Here is a 26,049-nt window from a genome sequence, read left to right as displayed (position 1 = left end):
CACTTACAGGCCCATTTCGGCCTTTCCTTTCCACATTCTCTTTATTTCCTCCTTCATGCCTTCTTCAAACTACTCATACTCCTTCTTCCTGATGTTGCTGTCACTTGGCCTAGCTACATCTACCATCACCATGGTCTTCTCATTCTTATGTATTACCACAGACTTTAGCTGGTTTTAGGTTCTTGCACATATGGAAGAAAAAAAGAAGAAGCTGCCCTGGAGTGTTGCTGCAATGGAATAGAAATGTCATTATCTAGCACAACATGGCAATTAAGGATTAATGTCATTAATCTTGATGGATGGATGCTGAAGTCATTGGTGAAATGCATGAACATTCACCACAATGTTAGTTATGGTGCTGATAGCCACAAGTGGAATCTTGGAAACCAGTAAACTAAATGCATGCACATGGAGAGAGGGGAGGGAGAGAGGGAGGGAGAGAGAGAGAAAGAGAGAGAGAGAGAATGCACTTTATGAGTATATGTGATACATAAACCCAGCCTGTATCACTGGCTCATTCTGACATGAGAATGACCAAGAGATAGTCAATGAAATGGCCAACTTGTCAGAAAGATTGGATTTTTTTTTCTCATCCCATAGACATTCTAGCTGCAGAATTATTGAGAACAAATCCCATGTTCAGCAGATTCACTGAGAGAGATTTCAGACATACTTCTTACTATTTTTGTTCCATTAGCTATAGTGCATTTGTTAGAATTGAAGACAGTGGTTTGGTTGGGGAAATGTAGAAAAGGGTCAATGCAGCTGGATTTGGTCTATAGAGTGTTTGGAGAAATCATTTTCCATTTCAACTGTGTCCACAGGACAATGTCTCAACATGCCACCCTGTGGAATAATTATCTTATCGATCAAAAAAGATAAAGCTATAAATCTGAACAGTGTGCATGCATTTCTGCATTACCACCCAGTATGAACCGAAAATAAACCCCTGGACCCCCTCAAGACTTCAGAGCTGCTCTTCTAACGGTAATGTCTCAAAAAAACCCGATTTCTATTCCAAAGATATGTTATGAATAAGTGCAATCATCATTCATTAAAATTCATTTTCGGCTGGTTCAATCTACCTCGATTTTCTCTATCTCATCAAGCAAGATAACATATGCACAAGCTACTCAGAAAAAGCACTGAAGCAACCTGAGAATGGAATCAGCAAAATCAAATTACTAGAGAAGGGCATTTATATTAATGCTACTGATTTTTCACAAATTCACCTTTATCCTAACAAACAACATCCGCTATAAGGTTAGACTCTATTTGCTCTTTAAAACATATGATATATAGACAAAACTGTAGAAGTAGAGCCTTGATAGTACAGTGGTTTAGTGCACCCTGTTATTAACACAGCTGCCTGCAATTTCTGCTGGTTCGAATCTCTCCAAGGCTCAAGGTTGACTCAGCCTTCCATCCTTTCTAAGGTAGGTGAAATGAGGACCCAGTTTGTGGGGGCAATAAGCTGACTTTGTATAAAATATACAAAAGAATGAAGGCTATTGCTTAGCGCATTGTAAGCCGCCCTGAGTCTCCGGAGAAGGGCGGCATATAAATCAAATTTAAAAAAAAAAAAAAGTATAAAGGAGACTTCTTGACATGTTTTGGTGATAAATTAAATTTTTAAAGGGCTGATTATTATTTATTTATTTATTGGTTCAATTTATATGCCGCCCTTTTCCGGAGACTCAGGGCGGCTTACAATGCGTTAAGCAATAGCCTTCATACTTTTGTATATACCTGCTTAGTAGGGCTTTCGCCCCCCCCCCCAAAGCGGTGTTCTTTTTTATACAAAGTCAGCTTATTGCCCCCACAAACCGGGTCCTCATTTTACCTACCTCGAAAGGATGGAAGGCTGAGTCAACCTTGAGCCTGGTGAAATTTGAACTTGCAGTAATTGCAGGCAGCTGGTGTTACTTAACAGTGCTTTAGTCTGCTGCGCCACCAAGGCTCTTCGATGCTAGAGAAGAAGAGGAAAAAATAAGGCCTTCCAGACTAGTCCCAAAGGTGCTTTTTCTGGAGGCAACTGGAGTTCCTTGTTTTTTCTTTTGAAGACATTTCACTTCTCATCCAAGAAGCTTCTTCAGCTCTGACAGGATAGTGGGGAATGGAAGGGTTTATATTCCTTGCAGAGACCTGGTCATCTGCATCCTCTTAGAGGGTCATTGAAGCACTTGGAGGTTTATCTGTGTCCTCAGGGTCACCTGAGAAGTGCTAATGGTTCCTGTAGTCTGCAATTTTTCCTCTGGAGATCCATTCCTACTCCCACATCATTCCAAGGGCATTCATCCCAAATTGTATAGCTAAACATCTGTAGAGAGTCTCAGTCATCCAGGTCATGGTTGTCCCAAAAGTGCTTTTTTCAGGAGGCAACTGGATTTTCTTTGAAGTCTTCCAGAGTACTATAACAGAATGGATATTTTTTAGGATTTTCAGAAGTGGTCTGGAATTATACGTGAACAGGGAGTTGAAGTCCACAAGTCATAAAGGGGGCATCATTTCACACTTCCGGTCTAGAGCTTCAAACTCTACATAGGAACCTTCCTGCTCTATATCTAGAGATAAATATTTCTCATGTCAATTAAAATATACAGAACTTTTCAGGGCTCACATCCCAACATCATAACCTATTACATGGATACTATTCTCTAGGATGCTATATAAGTAAGAAAGCCAATATAATGAGACAACAATCAAGCTCCTTATAGATTATGATGGGTCATGAAAATTAATTTTCTGTATATCTACATAGAACATTCCCACAGCTAAAAACAAAAGCAAATCTGATATTACATGGGAGATTTCAGTGACCTTGAGCTGCATGGTGTTCTTTCTTCTAAAGGTGAAATGAAGCAGTGTATTATTTTGATTTACCTGCTCAGCCAAGCCTTGCAATAGCCAGAAGAGGTATTTACACATATGCAAAAGTTTCCTTCAGCTTTTCCAGGTGAGTCTGTAACAAAACTCAAAATGGGCTGGCTTGAGCTAAATTTTAAATTGATTTTAAATTGGGTTGTTTTAATTTATGGCCAAAATATTTAATTATTTTAATACTGTTTTTTAAATTTTGTATGCTCTGTTTTTACTTAGGCTGTGCACCGCCCTGAGTCCTATTTGGAGAAGGGCGGTATATAAATTTAATTAATAAATAATAAATAAATAAATAAAATCTTGTTCTTAAAAGACATCTGTGACCTCCATGGTGTGAAACATTCACATTGAAAGGAATCAAAGCATCGCTCAGGCCTCAAAAAGAGCTTAAATACAGACACTAAAGGAAGCTGTGAAAGGCAACACCCACTTCTCCAGTTTTTCAAAATGTACAAGACCCTTTGAATCATTTCATTCAGTTTTGGTTGCCACGATGTAAAACAGAAGTTGAGACTCTAGAAAGAGTGCAGAGAAGAGCAACAAAGATGATTAGGGGACTGGAGGCTAAAACATATGAAGACCAGTTGTAGGAACTGGATATGTCTAGTTTGATGAAAAGAAGGAGACTGGGGTGACATGATAGCAGTGTTCCAGTATCTCAGGGGTTGCCACAAAGAAGAGGGAGTCAAGCTATTCTCCAAAGCACCTGAGGGCAGAACAAGAAGCAATGGGTGGAAACTAATCAAGGAGAGAAGCAACTTAGAACTAAGGAGAAATTTCCTGACAGTTAGAACAATTAATAAGTGGAACAACTTGCCTGCAGAAGTTGTGAATGCTCCAATACTGGAAATTTTAAAGAAGATGTTGGATAACCATTTGTCTGAAGTGGTGTAGGGTTTCCTGCCTGGGCAGGGGGTTGGACTAGATAGAAGACCTCCAAGGTCCCTTCCAACTCTGTTATTCTATTCTATTCTAATCAGTAATGGTTTTCAATTCCAGCCACTACTGGTTTGCTCATGGGCACATATGCATGTGTGCGTCATACTTCTGCGCATGCGCAGAAGCTTCTGTGCATGCACAGAGACATCCAGGCAGGTGGGCGGAGCCTCCCACCACCGCAACCAGTTCGCATGAACCAGGACGAACCGGTAGCAACCCACCACTGCTTTGAATACTTAGTCATTGTACTTGTAAAGAGAAACACGGCACCAAGAAGGAGTGGCCATACATACTCTAACACACACAAAATCTATGGCGAATATCCCCAAATTTCAAATCTTTGTCAAGCGTATAGAAACCCAATCCTTTGAATTTAGCTGCAAGATTTGTGAAGAGGTGTTGAACAAACTAGACATGACATCTTTCCTTCTCATACTAGCGGATACCACATGATAACATTGCTTTAATTGTTTTAATTGTTCAGACCCTTGGAGAAAATTAAAGATTTTCCTGGCAGGACGATGACCCACCGAAACCCTTTTTTGTTTTATGACTGTCATTTGTTTAGCATGCAGTGGTAATTGTTCTTTGCAGTCCAATAAATATGTAAGCCACACAATCTGCATCATCAAGGGACTGGCATTGACAGCGAAAGTCAAATGGCAGCCCACACACACAAATAATAGCTTTCCATTAGATTTGCCATTTCACCTGAATAATTCTTGATAATCATGAGTAATGATGTTATTTGACATTCTAATGATACCATGCTACACAGCTTCAATCCATCAGTCATTGTCAGGAAGGTCAAATATTTGTATTCCCTTGCATTATCCAGAGTTCATTAAACAGTTAAATGACATTATACACTGTAATTATAATTCCCCATGAAAGTGGTACATATAATTTAGATTTCAAGGCCTATATAACATGTCACTATCTTAAATAAAGATAATCCCCCCCCCTTTTTTTTTCCCCTCATCAGGACAAAAAAGCGGTGTGAAGATGGTTGGCATTCTACTCACAATGGAAACTACATTGCGTGTGATGCTTTAATGACATGGGTTCGCTTTTGAAAGGCTGTTCCCCCTCTGAAAATGCTTCAAGCAATAAAAGGCAAGAAGTCTCACTTTTGAAATGGAAAGAAGAAGCAGACCAGTAGCTGACCTGGCTTTCAATAGAGTTCCAGGTGCACTTCAGTGCTGTTTCTTACCTATAAAGCCTTCCTTGGCAAGAAGACAGGATACTTCAAGGATCACCTATCTCCAGGGCTTCAACCTGTTCTATTAGCTCTAGCAGGAGGGCCATGCTTCAGGTTCTGTCAATCAAAGAATACCAACTTAAGGGTTGCAGGAAGCCTGTTTGGTCATTTGCAATGCCTGTCCCTCTGGAACATCAGGCCATCTGAGGTCAGATAGACCACAACCCTACTAACCTTCTACAAGGACTTTAAGATCTGGCTGTGTCCCCCCCAGGCTGAAGGGTCTAGGAATCAGTGAATCATGGGTGGTTAGTTGATGTCTTTTTACTCTCAGTTGCTGTTTCTTCATCTTCATCTTCATTATCATCATCATCATCATCAATCATCATCATCATCATCATCATCATCATCATCATTATTATTATTATTATTATTATTATTATTATTATTATTATTTGTAGTTGGAAATATTGTTGTTTTAATTTTACATTCCATTTGCACCCTAGAATTATTTTTTTTGAGTGGGGCAACCATATAACTATAAATGAATAAATGAAGTTTATATCCTACTTTTTCTGAGAGTTCAAAGTGGCATACATAGTCTTCCATCATGTCATTCCCTCCCCCCCCCCAAAAAAAAATAATGATTAAGGTCAGGCTAAGTGATTAGGACTGATTTCAGATCTTTTACTAACAATACTGTAGTTTGATTTTGGGTTAAGGTAAGATATAAAGCCAAATACTGTGAAACATGATTTTTTTTTTTTTTTTTTGCTTAGCATTATGGGTGAAACATCATTCTATAGCTTATCAGGGTTAAAATAAAGCATGGTTTAGGAGAATGTGTGAATCATCTGACCCAGATTAATAGAGTTTGTTCCTTAAAATACACCTACAACTGATTAATTCCTCATGTTGATATCCAACATTGATTTTTTTTTAAAAAAGATAATTTATCTGAGTCAATCTATAAGGCTTGATAATGTTTTTTAGTTAGTTTATATCCTACTTTTCTGTCCCTGGGGCAGAAAATGATTTTCTTCTCAGAATTTCCTCCACTGAACTTACATTGAACCTTACTTACTACATGCTGAGAACTACCTCTCCTAGACTCAATTTCTATGTTTGTTTACTGAATTTCTATACCGCCCTACTCCCGAAGGACTCAGGGTGGTGAACAGCCTTGAAATAAAACACATACATATACAAAATTTAAAATCGAATAAAATGAATTAAATAAATTTGGCTGAATTGATACCCATAATTTAAAATACCCATATTTTAAAATACAGTAAAAATTTAAAATTTACACTTAAAAGGGAGAAGATTTAGGCGAGGCCAGCTTGATGAAATAAAAGAGTCTTCAGCTCGCGGCGGAAGATGCGCAGATCCGGAATCCTCCGTATCTCTGGGGGGAGCTCATTCCAGATCGTTGGTGCCCCCACAGAGAAGGCTCTCCCCCTACGGGCCCACAGCCGACATTGTTTGGCCGACGGCACCTGGAGGAGCCCCTCTCTGTGGGAGCGTACTGGTCGGTGGGAGGCTATTGATGGTAGTAGGCGGTCCCGTAAGTAACCAGATCCTAAGCCATGGAGCGCTTTAAAGGTGGTAACCAGAACCTTGAAGCGCACCCGGAAGACCACCGGGAGCCAGTGCAGCTCGCGCAGGAGAGGTGTTACATGGGAGCACCACGCTGCTCCCATAACCACCCGCGCGGCCACACTCTACGCCAGTTGGAGCCTCCGGGTGCACCTCAAGGGGAGCCCCATGTAGAGAGCGTTACAATAGTCCAGACGAGAGGTGACGAGGGCATGAGTGACTGTGCGTAACTATGGCACACTGTTAGTAAATCAGGGGGAGCAGGGAGAAGATATTTCACTCTGTTAGAAGAAATATCCTTCTGGGTTCAGCTCCAAGCGGGGAAAAAGTCACTAGAAACATGGAGACTGCTTGGAAAGATGTTTTAATGGTGGACAGGATCTCATGGTTTGAGTTCCTGAACAGAAAAGGGCCGAGACCCAGTGAGTCCCCGGGTTTTATGCCCTCTCTGGCTTTGAACTTCCTGGGGCCCAGAAAGAGTATCCTGATTGGTTGTCAGACTCCCAGGAGATGGGGGTCTTAGCTAGCCTTGCTGGCTGATGTAATCTTCCCAGGTGCCATGTGATGAGTTTCTGTTGCTAGATGGGTCCTATTGTGTTAGTTTCTGTTGCTAGATGGGTCCTTTGTTGCAGATGATGGTCCATTGACAAAGATTGAGTTTCTGCCTCTGGCCCATTGACAAAGGGTGGGGGCAGGAAGATGGGAGCTGCTTCATCTTTAAAACAGGCTTCTCCATTTCTCATCCAGGGAAACATAATATTCTGCCTTTTTAATATTTCCCAAAATATTTCATTCTTCTAGGAAAGGGGTGGGTGATAACTTCCTACAACCCACTACTGTATTTTAGTGTCTCACTTTTTTATACAATAGTGTGGAGTGACCTCCTGCAGGTTGAATTTGAAGGAAAGGCTTTGGAAATGGGACAGATAATAAGGCTGAATGAATGAATATTCTCCATCAAGATAATGATAATAGTTGGGAAAAAATGAAAAGTAAATTTTGGTACAGTACTTCTTTAAAAAAAATGACAGTGATGCTTGTTTCACTGGCTGTAGGGTAGGATTAACTCTAATCCATATAGTCATGTAATGATTGTTAATGAGCAACATTACTGATTGTAATATTGTAACACCAGTGATTTGAAAAACAAAAGAGAACAAATTGCCTTAAACTGTAGTTATCAGATACCGTATAACTGTGTTGCAAAAATGGAGATGGCAGAAAACAGAACCAGAAAATACTAACTCTTACTGTTATCTTGCAAACCAGATACTACCTAAAGAGCTTGAAATTGAAACTGAGCAAGTAGGAAGAGGAAGGGGAAGAGTAAGCGAAGAAGAGTTTAAGTAAATATAGTTACATGTAGTTACAAAACAACCCGAGGCAGAATCTCTTTCAAAATAACTACCACAGGATTTAAAACTCAGCCTAAGATTTGATTTCACTTAGATGAAGGATCACAGCACACTACTGAGTTTGATATATGTATATTAATTAATTATATATAATTACATGCTGATTTCTTCAGGCAATGTCCTCTCCGCATTCATTAAAGCATCAAGATGTCGTCAAGTAAAAATAGAAAATGGGTAGAGAGACACTCGAGACTAGACAGATGCAAGAAAACTATGGCGCAAAGAGATGGGTCTGTGCTAAGGACGGGTCTGAAAGACTTGGAATTACAAGAGGTCCTACAATTGTACTTCAAGGGAAGACACAAGGTCAAGTCTAGGAGATAGAAAACGGAGGAGATAAAACTGCTTCATAAATGGAGTCCCAAAGGTGCTTTTTCAGGAGGCAACTGGACTTCCTTGTTTTTTCTTTGAAGACATTTTGCTTCTCATCCAAGAAGCTTCAGCTCTGACAGGACAATGAGAAATCGAAGGATTTATATTCCTTGCAGACAGCTGTCCATTTGCATCCTTTTAAAGGATCATTGAAGCACTTGAAGGTTTTGACCAGCTGTCTGCAAGGAATATAAATCCTTCCATTCCCCACTGTACTGTCAGAGCTGAAGAAGCTTCTTGGATGAGAAGTGAAAAGTCTTCAAAGAAAAAACAAAAAAGTCCAGTTACCTCCTGAAAAAGCACCTTTGGGACAACCATGACCCGGATGACTTAGAATCCCTACAGATGTTTAGCTATACAATTTGGGATGAACACCCCTTGAATGGTGTGGGAGTAGGAATGGATTTCCAGAGAAAAATTGCAGACTTCAGGAACCAGGAGCACTAATCAGGTGACCCTGAGGACACAGATAAACCTCCAAGTGCTTCAACGCTCTAAAATAAGGGTCTCCAATGAATTCCTCAGCTAGTAAAACTGGGAATTGACGTCCACAAGTCTTAAAGTTGCCAAGTTTGGAGACCCCTGCTCTAAAAAGATGCAGATGACCAGCTGTCTGCAAGGAATATAAATCCTTCCATTCCCCATTGTCCTGTCAGAGCTGAAGAAGCTTCTTAGATGAGAAGCGAAAAGTCTTCAAAGAAAAAACAAGAATATCCAGTTGCCTCCTGAAAATGCACCTTTGGGACATCCATGACCTGGATGACTGAGAATCTCTACAGACTCACAAATGGAGGAACAGAAGAAAAGGAGGAAGGTCATTTAATGCAACTGCAGAAAAGCATTAAAGATGCTAGAGGAGCTGCTTTTGAGATTCAAAATCTCAGTCATATTTCAGCGGGATTGAGCTGTAACTGTGGTCTTTGCCAGCAACACTAATAGGTGGTTTTTAGCAGGCATTAAAGCCAGACATGATTATACTCAAAACAATTCTAAACAATTAAAGAGTACAAGTAATGTTGTGGGAGAGATTTCATTGTCCAGTGTAATATTTCCCAACCTGGTACCCACAGGATAAATGGGGAATGCAATTTTCAGAATTCCAAGCTAGTTGCTAGTTAGGGATATTAAGAGATATAAAGTCATCTGGAAATTGCCAATTCAGGGGAAAATTTTAATGAATCTGTGAAAACAATGGAATCTCATATGTAGCAGTTATACTGAAAACAACATCCCAATCATTACTATTTGCCAGTCATATATTGACCCACATTAAATCTGAATCCAGACAATCTGAGGGGTGGGACCATACTTCCAGGCAAAGTAGTCAGCCAGATCCCTACTGTGCTAAATGAACGTTTCAGAAAACAGAGGCAGAAGCATCATCCCAGAAGATGCAAAAAGCCTCTTTTTATTGACTATGGATATTCAAACACATTAGTTAGATGCCAGCTCATCTGGCTGAATATTTAGGAGCAGACAGCAGTGGCAAGTAATCTAATTGTTTTACTTTGCATTAAGTCGGGAATCTTGCAAAAGCATCAGAGCATCAAAGCTCATTCCCTTGGGATGGCAAGAAAGAAAGAGAAATAGAAGGAAGCGATCATGCAGTCATTAAGAGACCATCAAAAGAAATATATTGATTTAGGGAGCCAAGCAAAGAAATCACACCCACCACACTTGCATTGAATACCTTCCCAAAAACCAACTTCTTCACACTGAGGAATGATGGCATTATGACAAGAGATGAAGGGAGCTAAAAGCCAAGGAGAAAATGGATATTTTTTAAAAAAGCTTTGTATGGAGTAATGGAACCACCACATAACGGGGGGAGAACAACCAGTTGGAGAAATGAAACACAGGAATAAAACCTGTAAAGTAATATTGTTGGCTTATATTAATTAAGTATTTTTTTTAATGAAGTTTCTTTTGAAATCAATGTCACAGTTCTACTGTAAAAATCTCACATTGCAAACCGTAAAAACTTAGCTGACTTAAAAATCTGGGTAAACACTGAGAGTTAAGAACGAAGACACTCATTTGAGCTGCGGTGGCGCAATGGTTAGAGTGCAGTACTGCAGGGTACTTCTGCTGACTGACAGCTGCCTGCAATTTGGCAGTTCGATTCTCACCAAGCTCAAGGTTCACTCAGCCTTCCATCCTTCCGAGGTGGGTAAAATGAGGATGCAGATTGTTGGGGGCAACATGCTGACTGTACACCGCTTAGAGGGGGCTGTAAAAGCACTGTGAAGCGGTATATAAGTCTAAGTGCTATTGCTATTTACAGAAGATGCTTAGCAAAAATGAGTATATGACTGCAACATATCAGTCAGGATTTGGAGAAAGATACCATCTTCACTTCCTCTGTCGTAATCATTACTATTATAGATAATAACTATACCGCATTGCCACATTCCTTTGATCTACTACCATAGTTTTATAGCCTACCTTTTTTCCAGGGTTTCAAGGCAAAATGAACAGCAGTTATTCTTCCTGTATTTTCCCACTGCAGTAATTCCATAACATGCATAGTTTCTTCCCCAATTAAAAGCAATTTAATATTTGTGGCAATTTAATATATGCGGTTACCAAACTAGGTAACATCATCAGTGCTACCTGATGATACTCAGAGAGCACCAATGATCCCCACTGTTCAACCTGGAGCTATAAATATTCTCTTCTATCAATTTAAAAAGGTAAACATTCCCCCTGTCCAGTTATGTCCAACTCTAGGGCATAGTGCTCCTCTCTGTTTCTTGGCCAAGCATTGTCTGAACACATTTTCCATGGTCATGTGGCCAGCATGGCTATAGGGCGAAGGCACATGGAACATTACTACCTTCCTACCAAAATGGTACCTATTTATCTACTTGCATTTGCGTGCTTTCAAACTGCTAGGTAAGTAGGATCTGGACCTGGGCTGCCAGCTTTCCAGCTGACATGTTCAGCGTTTTTAACCACTGAGCAATCATGTCCCATTCTATCAGTTTAATATATATTAAAAGCATGACTGGGTAGCGCTGTTCCTTCACTAAAATTTCAGAAACTGTCCTTTGGGTCATCCACAAAGTAGGGGGAAAGGAGAAAGGAGAGAGGAAAAGAGAGGAGAGGAGAGGAGACGAGACGAGACGAGACGAGACGAGAGGAGACGAGAGGAGATGAGAGGAAAACAGGAAGAAGCAGAAGAAGAGGAAAGGACTTTGGACTCTGATTTCATCAGCTGCTGGCATACTATTCTTCCCTTGTATGGATTACTCTTGAGAAAAATTGTTGCCACCCTGATTTAGAGCCTGAGACAATCCTGTGAATTTCTATATTATGAAACCATATTGTTCATATCTTCCTTCTTCTTCATTGATTAACTGTTGCCAGAGAAAAAGAATACTCTTGCTTTGTTTATGCCCCAATAATATTACTTATCTTTAAAAAGCAACCAAACTTATTTCATGGTTGCTCTTTGCTACAGCAGATTAATCTATTCTTTGTTTACAATATTTCTTGTCCAGAGTTTTTGATGGGGATCCAAACAAAGACTATTTTTTAAAAAACTATTATGATTAAGCATGGTCCCTTCTCCCCCAACCTAAACAATGCAATCAGTATGTGAGAATGTAACATCAATGGGTTAGTCATTAATGTGGATGTTGGAGATTCAGGATCACGTTTATTTTCATATATTAATATTTGCTGGGTGATTTTGATAAAATTACTAATTCCCCGCCCAAACTGTCAATGTCGTTGTGAAGATAATATTGAAAGTGATGCTATATAAACTGCCTTGAATGCCTAGAAACAAGTAGAATATTTAAAAAATGTAACAAAGAAACACCAGTTTACATTGTAAAGATGAGTCTCTGTAGTCCAGTTCTAAACAAAAGGTAACTTTCTCTAAATTTCTGCTTTTTTTTTTTCGTCCTCTATGGACAGAAAATTCTTCAACTTTAGAAAGCATTCCGCACATTACAAATAGATAGTTTCTAATGTTTCAGGTACTTTTCCTGTATTCTCATTCTCAATTAAAAGGAAATTATAAAAAACTTTTTTCAAGCAGAGGAAACAGGCTGTCGCAAAATGTAATTAGCAAGTCATGAAGGGAATTAATTATTTAAAATTTGCACTTTGACAGGGAAACTATTTATGGAGATCAATAGTGTACCTTTTTGGTATCAAATATATTAGGAAAATTCATGATTTAGCCTCCTCCAGCCCAGTTCATCCTACACTCCAATAGCCATAATGGTCTGCCTCTCTATTAAGTTCATGTCTCAATAAAGAAGAATATTTGTAGGCAGGGTTGAAATGAAATGTCCTTGGTGGGACATTTCCCACCAAGGGAACAATAACTTGGTTGTTGTTGTGGCCCGCCAGCGGCCTGCGCCGATTGTTGCTGATCCTGACGACGAAGAGGCTGGTGTGGTGATGCGCCAGCAGCCTGTGCAGCCGGCGCTTGAGTCGGACAGCGAGGAGGCTGAAGAAGATGTGGTGCCAGAGGCAGGGATTCAGTCAGGGCCTTCAAAACCTCCAGAGGCTCCTTTAAGTGAAGAGGATGAAGAGGAGGAGCCTCTTCTCAATGCACAGGCATGCAGAGCTGCCAAAAGGCAGGAGTGGTTCCTCAGGAGGAGGTCTCCTCGAGAGTAAAGCTTGGGGCTAATTGGCCACGCCCTTAGCCTATTTAAGAAAGAACGCAGCTTGTAACAAGCTGCAGGAAACAACTTTAGTTCGCTAATCATCGCATTGGGATTTCTCTGCAACCTTGCTTCTGGGCTTTCTGCCAACTCCAGTAAGACTCTGACTATCTTATCTGTGGAATTCTGGCAGGCTGTTAAGAACGCTTATTAACAGCCGGCATTTGCTAAAACTGCGTTATTTGAGTAAACTAAGTTTTGTTCAGAGTTTGTGTGTGCTGTGTTCTTTGGGATCCGTAGTTCTCTGAACGACTCAAAATTTCCACTACCGGTTCTCCAGAACTGGTCAGAACTTGCTGAAACCCACCTCTAGTCCAAACCTACCTGTTTATGTGGTTTGTTCCAACAAAGTTGCTCCCAGAAAACTATCATGATGTAAATCCGTCTTTCTGATTTTTTTTTAACAGTTTATACATTTTCTCTTTACATACGTAAGTGCTTTGTGAACAGTATATTGTCTGGATCAATTTGCTTACATAATAGTAGTTTTCCAGTTCCTAACTTCTACCTCTATTATCTATCCGTCTTTCTGATTTTTAAAGCACCCATGATGGTGTCAATCAATTGGCTAATCCAAGCCTTGACATGTAACCCAATCTCTACTCTTCTCCATTTTCTTCCATTCCAAAAAAAAAAAAAAAAAAAAAGGCCTCAGAAATAGGGAAAGGAGAAACCCAGGGAGGGGACATTTTTGTCAATCCTCACATTAATTGTTAGTTTATAGCCAGAGTCTTGTCAGGACTGTTTTATTCCATAGAAGATTCTGACTTGTAATTCAAAGTTTTTCTCCTAGGGTTGCCCATTAGGCCTGGTTTAGGACCATCCATCCTGAACCCATTTCAACTCCTGAAGGAAAGTAAGGATATTTAATTGTTTTTATTGATTTGTGTTTTTGAGTTATTGTTGACTCCCAGTGACTGCAATTTTCTTGACAAGTTTTTGAAAGTTTGCCTCTGCCTCCTTCCTAGGGCTAACATAATGTGATTGGTACAAGGTTACCTAGCTTCAGAGGTGTATTCAGCAGGTTCTGACCAGTTCTGGAGAACCGGTAAATACCACCTCTGACTGGCCCTGCCCCCATCTATTCTCTGCCTCCCGAGTCCCAGCTGAACTGGAGGAAATGGGGATTTTGCAGTAACCTTCCCCTGGAGTGGGGTGGGAACGGAGATTTTACAGTATCCTTCCCCTGCCACACCCACCAAGCCAAGCCCACCAAGCCATGCCCACAAAACCGATAGTAAATTTTTTTTGAATCCCACCACTGCCTAGCTTCATGACTACAGCAAGACTAGAACTCATGGTCTCCTGGTTTTCAGCCTGATGCTTTAACCACTACATCAGGGGTCGGCAACCTTAAATACTCAAAAAGCCACAAAAGTCCTAACTGGAAGCCCACCATTCAATTCTGGAGCTGACCGGACGTCCGGTTCCCCCACCACAGAGTCTCCTCCTAGCACGGCGTCCTTTTTCCTCTACCTGTCCTAATCGAAAGTCCTATCAATTGTGGAGCCGACTGGCAACAGGGAACCGCAGTAGAGGGCTGAAAGAGCCACATGCGGCTCCAGAGCTGCACTACATCAAACTGGCTCTCCTTTAGCCATTCTACTTCTCTTACTGACATTGAAAAGAGATAAGTGATTTCCATGGCTGTTTTTTTCTAACATATTGTCATTTATTTATTTTTTGTTAGTGTTAGAACTCTCTTTTTCTCCAGGATTTCAGGATTATGTAACTTTTCTTTCATTTTTCTCACAACACGTCCAAGGAGAAAATGGCAGACAATTTCTTGCTTTAAAGAAATCCCAAGCTTAGGAAATTGTCAGTAAAAATAAGGAGTCAGTTACCACCTGATCCTTATGAGATAATAGCTAACCATTTAACCGTTAAATCTCTCATGAGCTAGAAGATTTGCTTACTGACCACCTGTCCCATTCTAAATGCTCATGTGTTTGTGATAGGCCTGTAAATCTCAGTCACCCAAGACTCCTATTGTTTACAGAAACATTTATCTTGAGATGGAAGAGGCAGAAATGAGATCCTGAATGATTCTGGCTCACTTGACTTTAACATCTAGCTCATGCTCTGAATGAATAAACAAGCCAGAATGAAACAAGTTTAGAGATCGCAATGGATGGTTAAACCAGATAACAGATGGCATAAAACCTGACTTTGCTCTTTTAGTGCACTGTAATACACACACTCACACATGCACACACACACAATGCCTCCCACAAATGTCTCTTGATGAGAAAAATAAAAAAGCAAAGTTATGCATTAATTGCAGACTTCTGAACTACTCCAAATCGGGGTAAACTTTCGGTGATATTTCCTTTGCACTTCTTCCAAATGAAGCATCTCATTTACCCATCATAAGCGCTGTACTCAGTCTGTACAAATATTCCATACAGAAACATACATTTATGTTTGAAAGTTTTTTGATTGGCTTGCCAAATCCAAGGGGCAAAGGTTGGCTCAGCAGATGCTACTGTTGGAAGAAATGTCCACCTGGGTTCAGTTCCAAGTGGGAAGAAAGACACTGGAAACATGGAGACTGCTTGGAAAGATGGTTTAATGCTGGACAAGACCACATGGGTTGAGGTCCTGGGCAAAAAGAGCACAAGGGTGAGAGAGGGAGAGAGATGTATATCCCCTCTTGGGCCCTGCCTTGGAGTGTCCTGTTCCTGTGTAAGGAATGTACTCTGATTGGTTGTCAGACTCCCATGGGGTTATGCAGGGGTAACTTTGTAGGTTGTGTTGAGTCCCAAGCCTGGTTGAATCTTGATGACTGATGATGTAATGAAGGGGCTTTGGGCAATTCCTATTATGGCTTAATGGCTTTGTCTTGGTTTGGATCTTGAGTGAGGGCTAATCCTATCATGTCCTGGGGAGTGAAGGTCTTTTGTGTTATAGATAACCTGGCCCAGCCTTTGCCTTGTAGATAGGTTGGCACCAAAATATCTGCTGGGGTGTGGGGGCAGGGAGCTGAGGCTTTGAGTGTCTTTAGAAACATGTTTTTCCTTTAGGGAAAATATAATATTCTACCTTTTTAATATTTCCTAGAATATTTCATTTTCCTAGGAGAGGGGCAGTGGTGGGTTGCTCCCGGTTCACACCGGTTCTATAGAACCAGTAGTAAAACCGGAGGGAGGCCCCGCCCAACGACCCCGACGTCACCAAAATGCTTCTGCGCATGTGCAGAAGCTTCTGCGTGAGCAAAGTGAGTGCGTGTGGCTCTGTTGCGAACCGGTAGCAAAGGTAAGTAGAACCCACCCCTGGAGAAGGCAGGTGCTAACTTCAAACACTACCAAATCAGAGGTTGCAAAAAGAAATCAGATTGTTTGCATGCACCAAATTGTTTTAGAACAACTTGATGGGAATAACTGTCTGAATCAGCTTGGATTAATTTTCCAAACTGAATCCGTGATTCAAATCAGATTTTTTTTTTCCCCTGATTCACATGGTCCTAAGAGATATTAAAATGTATTATCCCAAATGTCATGAGTGTCCAAATAGAGCACCCATCAGTACAAAGGGGCTAACAAATACTTCCTTTGGCATCTGATATAATCTCTGGCCCGCTTGACTTTTTTACTTTGAAAATGCATGTAAACAAAAATGAAAGCTGGCATGTTACAAAGCAAAATCTCAATTTCTAGGATCATCTTTATTTCTAACTGAACCTTAAACAGACATTCTTCAATAAAATGAAAATGTTGGGCAGCTGCAACAGAACTTTGTTTGGAAATATATAGCTACTTGCCCAGAAAAATAGTTTAGCTTGCCAGACATAGTACAGAATATTTTGTAGAAGTGCAAAGCAGCAACAGAGGAAATTCTGCTAAATAGAAACGGCCTCTCCCTTGTCTGAGTGCAGCCAATCCAATTCAGCAGCCATTTTATAAGAATGGCCCAGATATCTCTTCAGAGATATTTCCACCAATCCATTAAGGTTGGGAACCCTTGTATAAATGAGTTTAACAGTTGTAAAAAGGGAAGTGTGTGTGTATATATATCAAATATATGTGTATGTGTATGTGTGTGTAGCAAAGTTTGGGCACTTGGCAATCAGTATATATTTACAATGTTTGAAGCATTGTGGAGTCATGTGATCGCTATTTGAGACCTTTCCAGCAGGCTTCTGACAAGAAAAGTCAATGAGGGAAGCCAGATCTGCTTAACAACCACATGATTCATTTAATAACTGCAGTGTTTTGTTTAACAACCGTGGCAAAAAGCATAAAATTGGGCATGTCTCACTTAATAACTGCCTTGCTTAGCAATGGAAACTCTAGTCCCAATTGTAGTCATAAATCTGTATTTGCTCATATAATCAGTCACAATTGCAATACGATTTTTTCTACAACATACATATTGCAAAAATATATAATTGCAACATCATGCTAATTTATCCATCACTTCCACCTGCCATGATAATTAATATGCAGAGTGAGACCTAGCATTAGGACATGGGGAGGCAATCTGGAGCTATCCAGATTGGGTTTTGGGTTTAAATGCACATAGTCCTTCACATTTGGCCATGTATCCTGCCTTAAATTTTTAGCATCATGCTTTCAAATAAAAGTTAAGACAGTTGAAGTTATCCAACTCACAATGGCACAGATAAAAAAAAAAGTGTATCTACAAATGATCCAGAGTCCAAGATACACATACAAATCACAAAAGGCAAATTCTAATAGTTAAGGTTTAAAACGTAACGTAAAAATATTGTCCCAGAAATCAGTTGCATGATTCGTGGCTCAGAAGATCCAACTTTGTGCTACCAAAGCCACACTGCAGTGGTGAAATTCAATTTTTTTTACTACCGGTTCTGTGGGCGTGGCTTGGTGGGCATGGTGTAGCTTGGTGGGCATGGCAGAGAAGGATACTGCAAAATCTCCATTCCTACCCCACTCTGGGGTCAGCCAGAGGTGGTATTTGCTGGTTCTCTGAACTACTCAAAATTTCCGCTACCGGTTCTCCAGAACCAGTCAGAACCTGCTGGATTTTACCCTGCCACACTGGTGGTAGTTATCCTGTATAAGAATAAAGTCCTTGAAATAGGATGTTCCTTTGTTTCTTTGACTTATAACCTGGCATTCCAACTTCTCCCACTGACTTTGAGAATGTGCAAGACACAAGTGATGGAAGTTATTCTTTTTTTAATTTAAATTTAGTGTCTCCATTCATAGAGACTCTAGTAGTTCCTCTGTAATAGGAACTGGAACTTCAGGAGAAACCTCATCCAGGTCCTCATCTGTTGTTCTACCATATCTCAAATCAACGAGAAGCCTTCTCAGCCTTTTGATTTGTTCCTATTCCTGATCTTAACAGAAATATCACTGTGTTTGAAACAAAGGATTCCTGCCTACGAAATATTTCACTTGTCTCACAATTCTATCAGAATCACTGTCTTTGCTGTCTTGGAACATTGCTGAATGGTAAATTACAACTAAAGGCCTTGATTTTACATTTCCAAATTCAATTTTTTTTTGTTTGTTTCAAGAAACTTGATCACCCATGGATTTGTTTATTGAGGGATACAAATCTCTATATCCCTCCTGCAGATCCTGAGTCCAGACAAGGGAGACATCATGCTGTCTTAAGCATTACAAATGCTTAATATTTTAAATGGCCTCAACACTGGGACCATTTTATTAGATTCTTTGGAGAATTTTGCCTAAGCAAACATTCTTAACTTTTTGTGTGTGCATTTGCTCCTCATTCGTACCCAGCACCACCAATTACACATTGCAATAATCTGATCAAAAGCAGACATTTACATTAATAATCTTCAGATACACTTTCAGAATGGCCATTCCTCAACAGAGGATTTTAATGCCAGATTAGTTCCTAATGATAATCAGCTACTGCAGGGGTACGTGGGAATGATCTTCCCACATACCAGACAGAAGGAAGAGCTGCAGACTAGATAAAAAAGGTTAGTCATGTCTGACTTTAGGGCACAATTATTAAATGCGTTTCTTGGTCGAGGGAGCCAGCATTGTCCAAAGACAATTTCTGTGGTCATGTGAGCAGCATACTTATACATAGAAGCAATTTCTGAGTGATGTATCATATAACACAGTCACTTTTAATTGTTTATATTTTCCCTTGGAAATCATTTGTACATAGGATTTTTGTACAAGTTTTGCAGGTGGATGGTTGGGAGAGTGTGGGGCTTGCTGGCAAACTCACAATAGCTATCTGAAGAACCTGCGTTTTGAAAATATATTGCTATTTTTATGCATTAGGAGACAGACTGAAATAACCAAGAGTGAGAAAACATTCTGAATGTTATTCTTTAATTTAATGTTGATTCCTTAATTTTGTTACTATCTTTCCTAGAGCTCTGAATGCTCAAAAAATATTGGAACGCTGTTAATTTCCCACCAAAGTGATACCTATTTATCTACTCGCATTGCATGCTTTCAAACTGCTAGGAGGGCAGGAGCTGGGGCAACTAACGGGAGCTCACCTGTTGCATGGATTTTGGGTCTCAAACTGGGCTGTCAGCTTTCCAGTTGACAAGCTCAGTGTTTTTAACCACTGAGCTGTCGCACCTCTCCACAGACTAGATAATCATCATGCAAAACATATCTCAGTCAATAGAAACAGAAGGGTTATGGGGAAGCATTTTAGAAGGGACTCTGCCTAGTTTTCGAGAGTAATAAGAAAGGAGAAGAAGAATATTTTTAGAATTAGCAAGATTCTGTTAGCTAGTATTAATTGTTGTGCTTCTTGCCTGGACTGTCTCAGAGGGCTAAAAGTTATGTTCCAAATACAAGCAAATGGCATATAGCTCCTAGACCAGTGATGGCTAATCTTTTTGCCATCAAGGGCCAAAAGCGGGGGAGCACGGGGGGGTCACACATGCGTGTGCCCACACCCATAATTCTATGTGCCCCTCCCCCTGCACATGCGTGCAGAACCCCCCTGTGCTCCCCCCACTTTTGGTACGCAATGGCACAGTGGGCCTGTTAGGCCTGTTTTTCCCCTCCCCAGGCTCCAGAGGCTTTCTAGGAGCCTGGGGAGGCCAAAAACGACCTCCCCCACCCGGAGGCCCTCCGGAGGCCGGAAACGGCCCATTTCCCAACTTCCAGTGGGCCCGGAAGGCCCGAAAATCAGCTGGCCGGCACATGCATGCGCACTGGAACTGATCTAGGGCAACACTCGCATGCTCACAGATATGGCTCCACGTGCCACCTGTGGCACACATGCCATAGGTTCGCCACACGGTCCTAGACTCTCAATCCCTTTTAAATCAGATAATCTTAAAAATTGGGTTGGAAATTTTAGGGGTCTACATCAGTGGTAAAAATCCAATTTTTTTTACTACCGGTTCTGTGGGTATGGCTTGGTGGGCATGGCAGGGGAAAGATACTGCAAAATCTCCATTCCCACCACACTCTGGGGCCAGCCAGAGGTGGTATTTGCCAGTTCTCTGAAATACTCAAAATTTCCGCTACCAGTTCTCCAGATCCTGTAAGAACCTGCTGGATTTCACCCCTGGGTCTACATATGTGGCTAAATTTTACTAGATCTCCAGATCATGAAAGGCACTATCGTCACGACTATCTGGTAGAATTTCCACACTGCATTAGCACAAGGCCTTGTCTCATTGACTATGTCCCTCTCTTTCATATTGAAAACCACCCCAGGAATGATCTCTGACCCAACATTCTGGTTTTGAAAACTTTTGGTGCCCTCTTCCTGAAAACATATCTCAAAATGAGGACCCAGATTATTGGGGACAACGTGCTGATTCTGTAAAACACTTAGAGAGGGCTGTAACGCACTATGAAGCGCTATATAAGTCTAAGTGCTATTGCTAAGTGCTGTTCCTTCTGAAGGCATCCTCAGGTCCCAACAAGCACAAAGTGGACAGCTCAGGTGAAGAATAAACTGACCCAAATGCTCTCCCGCTTTAATTTTGACTGACAGCTTCAAACCTCCTTCTCAAACATTACATGAAAAATTAAAATCCTATTTTCTTCACCTGGGCATCATCACTTCAATAGGCTGCAGGCATGCATTAGTCAATCTTAAACAATGCACCATTGACTTAGAGACTCAATCACATTTATCGGTCTTGCCCAGAAACATTTTTCTGAGTTATTCCACTCATTTACTTTACCCAGCCAGGTACCTCAGTTGCATTAACTAGTCCTACATTTAGAAGGGATTTACCTTTGATTAAGTTCAATGCTCTTTCAGCAGTAGATACCAAAACATCTCTTTTGAGCGAAGATCAATCAAAATGCTGGCACACATTGTATTCTGTTTGCTCCCACTACGCTGATGTTTGCCAGGAATTATTCTTTCCACTCCTATTTCCTGTACCTCAAACCAGACTTAATGAGTATTGGATTTGTGAGTTGAGAGTGTTTTGTGTTATGATGGATTTAGTGAACCATATATTCTTATGTTTTATTTATATTCACTTGATATTGTTATCCCCTTTTCATAGATTTTTTTAATTTTTTTGCTTTTTATATCTTTTTAGTTTTTTAAAATGTTTTTTAAATTTTCTTTTATATATTTTATATACTTCTGTACAATATATTTTATATATTTTTAGATTTTAAAATTATTTATGATCTTAATAAAGTTTTAATTGATAAAAGATTTTATTGATATTATTCCACTCATCAGCAAGTACCCTGGTCACAGTGATCCCTTCTATCTCAAATTATTACTATCATTTCATTCCAATTCTATTACAATTACTGTAACTAAATACTGTTCCGTAGTTTGTACAATGCACCAAGACCTCTCTTCAAATACTTCTTACATATACTCCATTTGGAAATATTACAAATGCAATTGTCCTATACTCTCTAATAATGTATTATGTCCTTACTGTCAATTGATTCTAACTTCTGCCTTATTTTCATTAATAGTTGACAGAGTCATTTCAACAATGTAGATAAATAGTCATTACAATTGAACTCTATTAGTTTTTAAATCATAGTTACTCCTTATGTATTCTTCTTTTTAATACACATCACTGCCTTTTCTCTAGATATAATATTAATATTAATTATAGTTCTTTCTATGGGTTCTGGCATTATAATGGTTCTATACTTTAGGTTGGGTAATTTTACTATTCTATTATTCTAAATAATTTAATTGCCTTATTCAAATTATATAATGTTTTACCATATTAATTGTTATGCCCAAAATTCTTCAACTTATAATTTTAGTTATATTGCCATATGATTTTATAAGAGGATGAGGTAGCCAGGTGACTAAGATGTTGGGCTTGTCAGCTGGAAGGTAGGTATTTCAAGACCCAAGTACTGCGTGATGGGGTGAGTTCCTGGTCTTGCCACAGCTCCTGCCACCCTAGCAGTTCGAAAACATGAAAATGCAAGTAGATAAATAGGTACCACTTCAGTGGGAAGGTAACAGCGTTCCATGAACCTCGGCACATAATCATGCTGGCAATGTCACCACAGAAGCATCTTCGGCCAACATTGGCTCCCTCAGCTAGGAAGCAGAGATAAGTATGACCCCTAGAAGCACATATGACCAGTGGTGGGATTCAGATAATTTAACAACCGGTTCTCTACCCTAATAACCAGCTGGGTAGGTGTGGCTCGGTGGTCATGTGGGCATGGCCAACTCAACGTCACTCACATCGAAGGGCGCATCGCCTTAGCTGTTACAATGTAATAAGGGTTAACCAGAGAGGCAGTTTCTGTAAGCAGGGCAATAAAGATTAGGCTAGAAACAACACCAGAATGTTTCCTTCCTGCCTTCCTTACAGGATCAGCCCTGTAAAGTGGAAAAAAACAAAATAAGATTTCTTCCAACAACCGGTTCTCTGAACTGCTTAGAAAGTTAACAACCAAAGCCAGAAAACAAAACAAAACAAAACAAAAAAATTAAATTAAAAAAAAAAACCCGGTTATCCCGAATAGCTGCAAACTGGCTGAATCCCACCACTGCATACGACTGAACAAGGGAAATCTTTACCTTTACTTATGATTTTATCACTTTTTTAAAATTCTAGTCAATTTCTAAGCTCTACAGACTGCATTGATATAGGGCAAGTTAAATGTTTTTCAAAGATCTGTGTGCTTATCCGAGTCCAAGATAAAATGACTCACTGACTCATTGTGGATCATCCTAAAAGCTCTATCATTATCTTCCAGCCAAAGCTGAATTAGCAAGTCAAGATGAATCAAATAGCAGACAATCTTGCTTTTAAAAATAAGGACTATGGAGGAATGCTTGAAAGTAATTCAATTGGAAGTGGAGTCTGGTCTCAAAATGAGACAATTATCTAAATAAACACGTGGAATAGAAATGCTGCTTTTGACTTCTATGAGGTACAGCCAGTTTGGTCTAGTGGTTATGGCACTGGGCTAGAAAGGAAGAGATTGCGAGTTCAAGTTCTGTCTTAGCCATGAAAGCCAGCTGGGACTGGTGATATTGGGCTAGTCAGTCTCTCAGTTCACCTCACAGGGTAGCTATTGTGGAGAAAATAGGAGTAGGAAGGTGTTTTGGATATGTCTGCTACCTTGAGTTATTTGCAACAATAATAAAATATGCTTTAAATAAATAAATAAAATAAAGGCAGGAAAAGTGTGAGGTTGGCTGTTCAACTGTGCCCTGAACATGTTCAATGGGCATATTAATAAACTCCCCAAAAGGCTACTGTTATTAATGCACAATCAGAACTGAGGAAGCATTGCCCTGGAAGAGCAATGAGTAGCTGCTCATAACAGTCATCCTTATCTTTTAGAGACTTGCAGATCTGGCTTTAGAAGAGGATAGTTGTAGCTCAGGGTCGAACTGTGCTCTCTGACCTTCGTTTCTTAAACACCCAGATAAGCAAAGACTAACACCAAGATTAACACTAGACTAGACCAACAATCAAGAATAAACAATATCCCAATGAAGAAACTGCCAACTCAAAGAAGCTAACAATAAACATCAGCCTAATCAAGGAACCATCAAGAACACTCCCACCAACACTGATAAGGCAAGCCACTAGTATATAAACAGAGAACAAGTCCCACTCCCTTCTAGCACTGATGGAATGGAATGGAATGGAGCGGAGCTAAGCTGGAAGGGACCTTGGAGGTCTTCTAGTCCAGCCCCCTGCTCAAGCAGGAGAACCTATACCATCTCAGACAAGTGACTGTCCAGTCTTTTCTTAAAAACCTCCAGTGATGGGGAGCCCATGATTTCTGAAGGCAAGTTTTTCCACTGATTAATCGTCCTCACTGTTAGGGAGTTTCTCCTTAATTCCAAGTTGCTTCTCTCTTTGATAAGTTTCCAACCATTATTTCTTGTCCTGCCCTCTGGTGCTTTGGAGAATAATTTGACCCCCTCTTCTTTGTGGCAGCTCCTCAAATACTGGAATACTGCTATCATGTCACCCCTAATTCTTCTTTTCTTTAGACTAGCCAGACCCAAGACCTGCAGCCTTTCTTCATTTGGTTTAGTCTCCAGGCCTTTGATCATCTTAGTTGCCCTTCTCTGAACTTTTTCCAAAGTCTGAACATCTTTTTTGTAGTATGATGACCCAAAACTGGATGCAGTATTCCAGGTGTGGTTTTACTACGGTTTTGTAAAGCAGCACTAATACTAATATTAAAACTGATGATGTTACCTAGTGTGTAATGAAACATCTGCAAAGATCTGGCTTTGAATAGTTGGCTTAACATCTCAGTTTTTGCATCTCAGTTTGGGGGTGGGAAAAGAACAGAACCCTAACATTGTAGAATTGTTAGCTCGTTTTCAAAACTGTAAAAATGGCATCCAAACAACCAAAAGAGCTCTTATTATTAAAAACTATTAAAGAACCAATCCAGTTATTAGTACTCAATGTGTACCCTTACGGGTTTAATTTGAATCTGTAGTTCCTAGAACAAAACTGATTTGGATGGCCTAGGTATTAAACTCTTAAGACATATGTTGCAATAACAAAAAAGCTTCAAGGAACAAAAACTCTACAGGGTTAAAAATACATTGCATTTCAGATATTAATTTCACCTCTCATTTAATGTGGCTTCCAGCTACCACATTTTATTAAACTTTTCCTTAGGGAGAAAGCATAGATAAATCATCAGATTCTGTTTGGACAATATCCCCGTTATTCCTAACCAGTATTAACTATGCCTTATAGGCATACAGTAATGTCTCCAAATTTTGTCATTTAGGATGTTGCCATTTGTAAGGTTAATGTTTATTAAAACTCATGCATTGCTGTCAGCAATGATCACAAATGAAAGGCGGTAGGGATCTGGTTACATCGGTTCAATAGAAGTCCCAAAGCCAGGCAGAATTCCTGAAAGAGCTGAAATCAACATATACAACTTTTCTACTGTTAGGTTGTGGGCAGAGTTTGCCTACAATACTGCATTCTAACCACTGAACTACGAAAACCCCTCCGACCTGCATAAATAAACAATCAACACCTAACAGCATCAAAGGAGACAGTAAAACATGCCAAATGATTTGTTTGCCAATACATCACAATATTCATAACATGCCTGCCTAGATGGCTCTCCTGAAAATCTGAAGGGGCAGGGTAGACCAGCTCTCCATAAGAAATAGGTTCCAAAACATTGAGGCATCAATGAAAAAAATGAGTTTTCTATTTCAGGAGGGCGTTGCACTGCCTGGGAGGGGCGCATGTGTCCCTCTGCGCCTCAGTTTTGGTCAGCAAAGGCCTTTCTTCAAATCTGTTGCCTATGAGAATGGAGGCCTGGAAGGACACATAGCTCCTCCCGGGATCCGTTCTCATTGGCAAAGGCTTTTTTTCAAAAACGACCGGAGCCTGTAGGGATGCAGTCTCTCGTCCCTGTTGGCCTGGACAAGCCTTTGCTCAAGGCAAAACCATGGTAGAGGGGCTGGAGAGGACACAGCTTCGTTGATCACCAAGATCTACCAAAGGTAAATGACCTGGTTGGGCAGGATTGGGGAGGGGGTAGCATGAGATATCTCA

The 26,049-nt window shown here is 40.2% G+C and overlaps 1 protein-coding gene across 3 annotated transcripts in view; it reads right to left on the bottom strand.

Annotated features, from left to right (window-relative positions):
* FHIT (fragile histidine triad diadenosine triphosphatase) overlaps window positions 1-26,049 on the bottom strand; it is a 1,529,913-nt gene that overhangs the window by 853,921 nt on the left and 649,943 nt on the right. The window lies entirely within an intron of this gene.

Source organism: Pantherophis guttatus, chromosome 2 (genome assembly GCF_059756535.1).
Source record: "Pantherophis guttatus breed Tessera chromosome 2, ASM5975653v1, whole genome shotgun sequence".
In the NCBI taxonomy this organism is placed as follows: domain Eukaryota; kingdom Metazoa; phylum Chordata; class Lepidosauria; order Squamata; family Colubridae; genus Pantherophis; species Pantherophis guttatus.
This window is presented reverse-complemented; position numbering and strand designations above follow the sequence as displayed.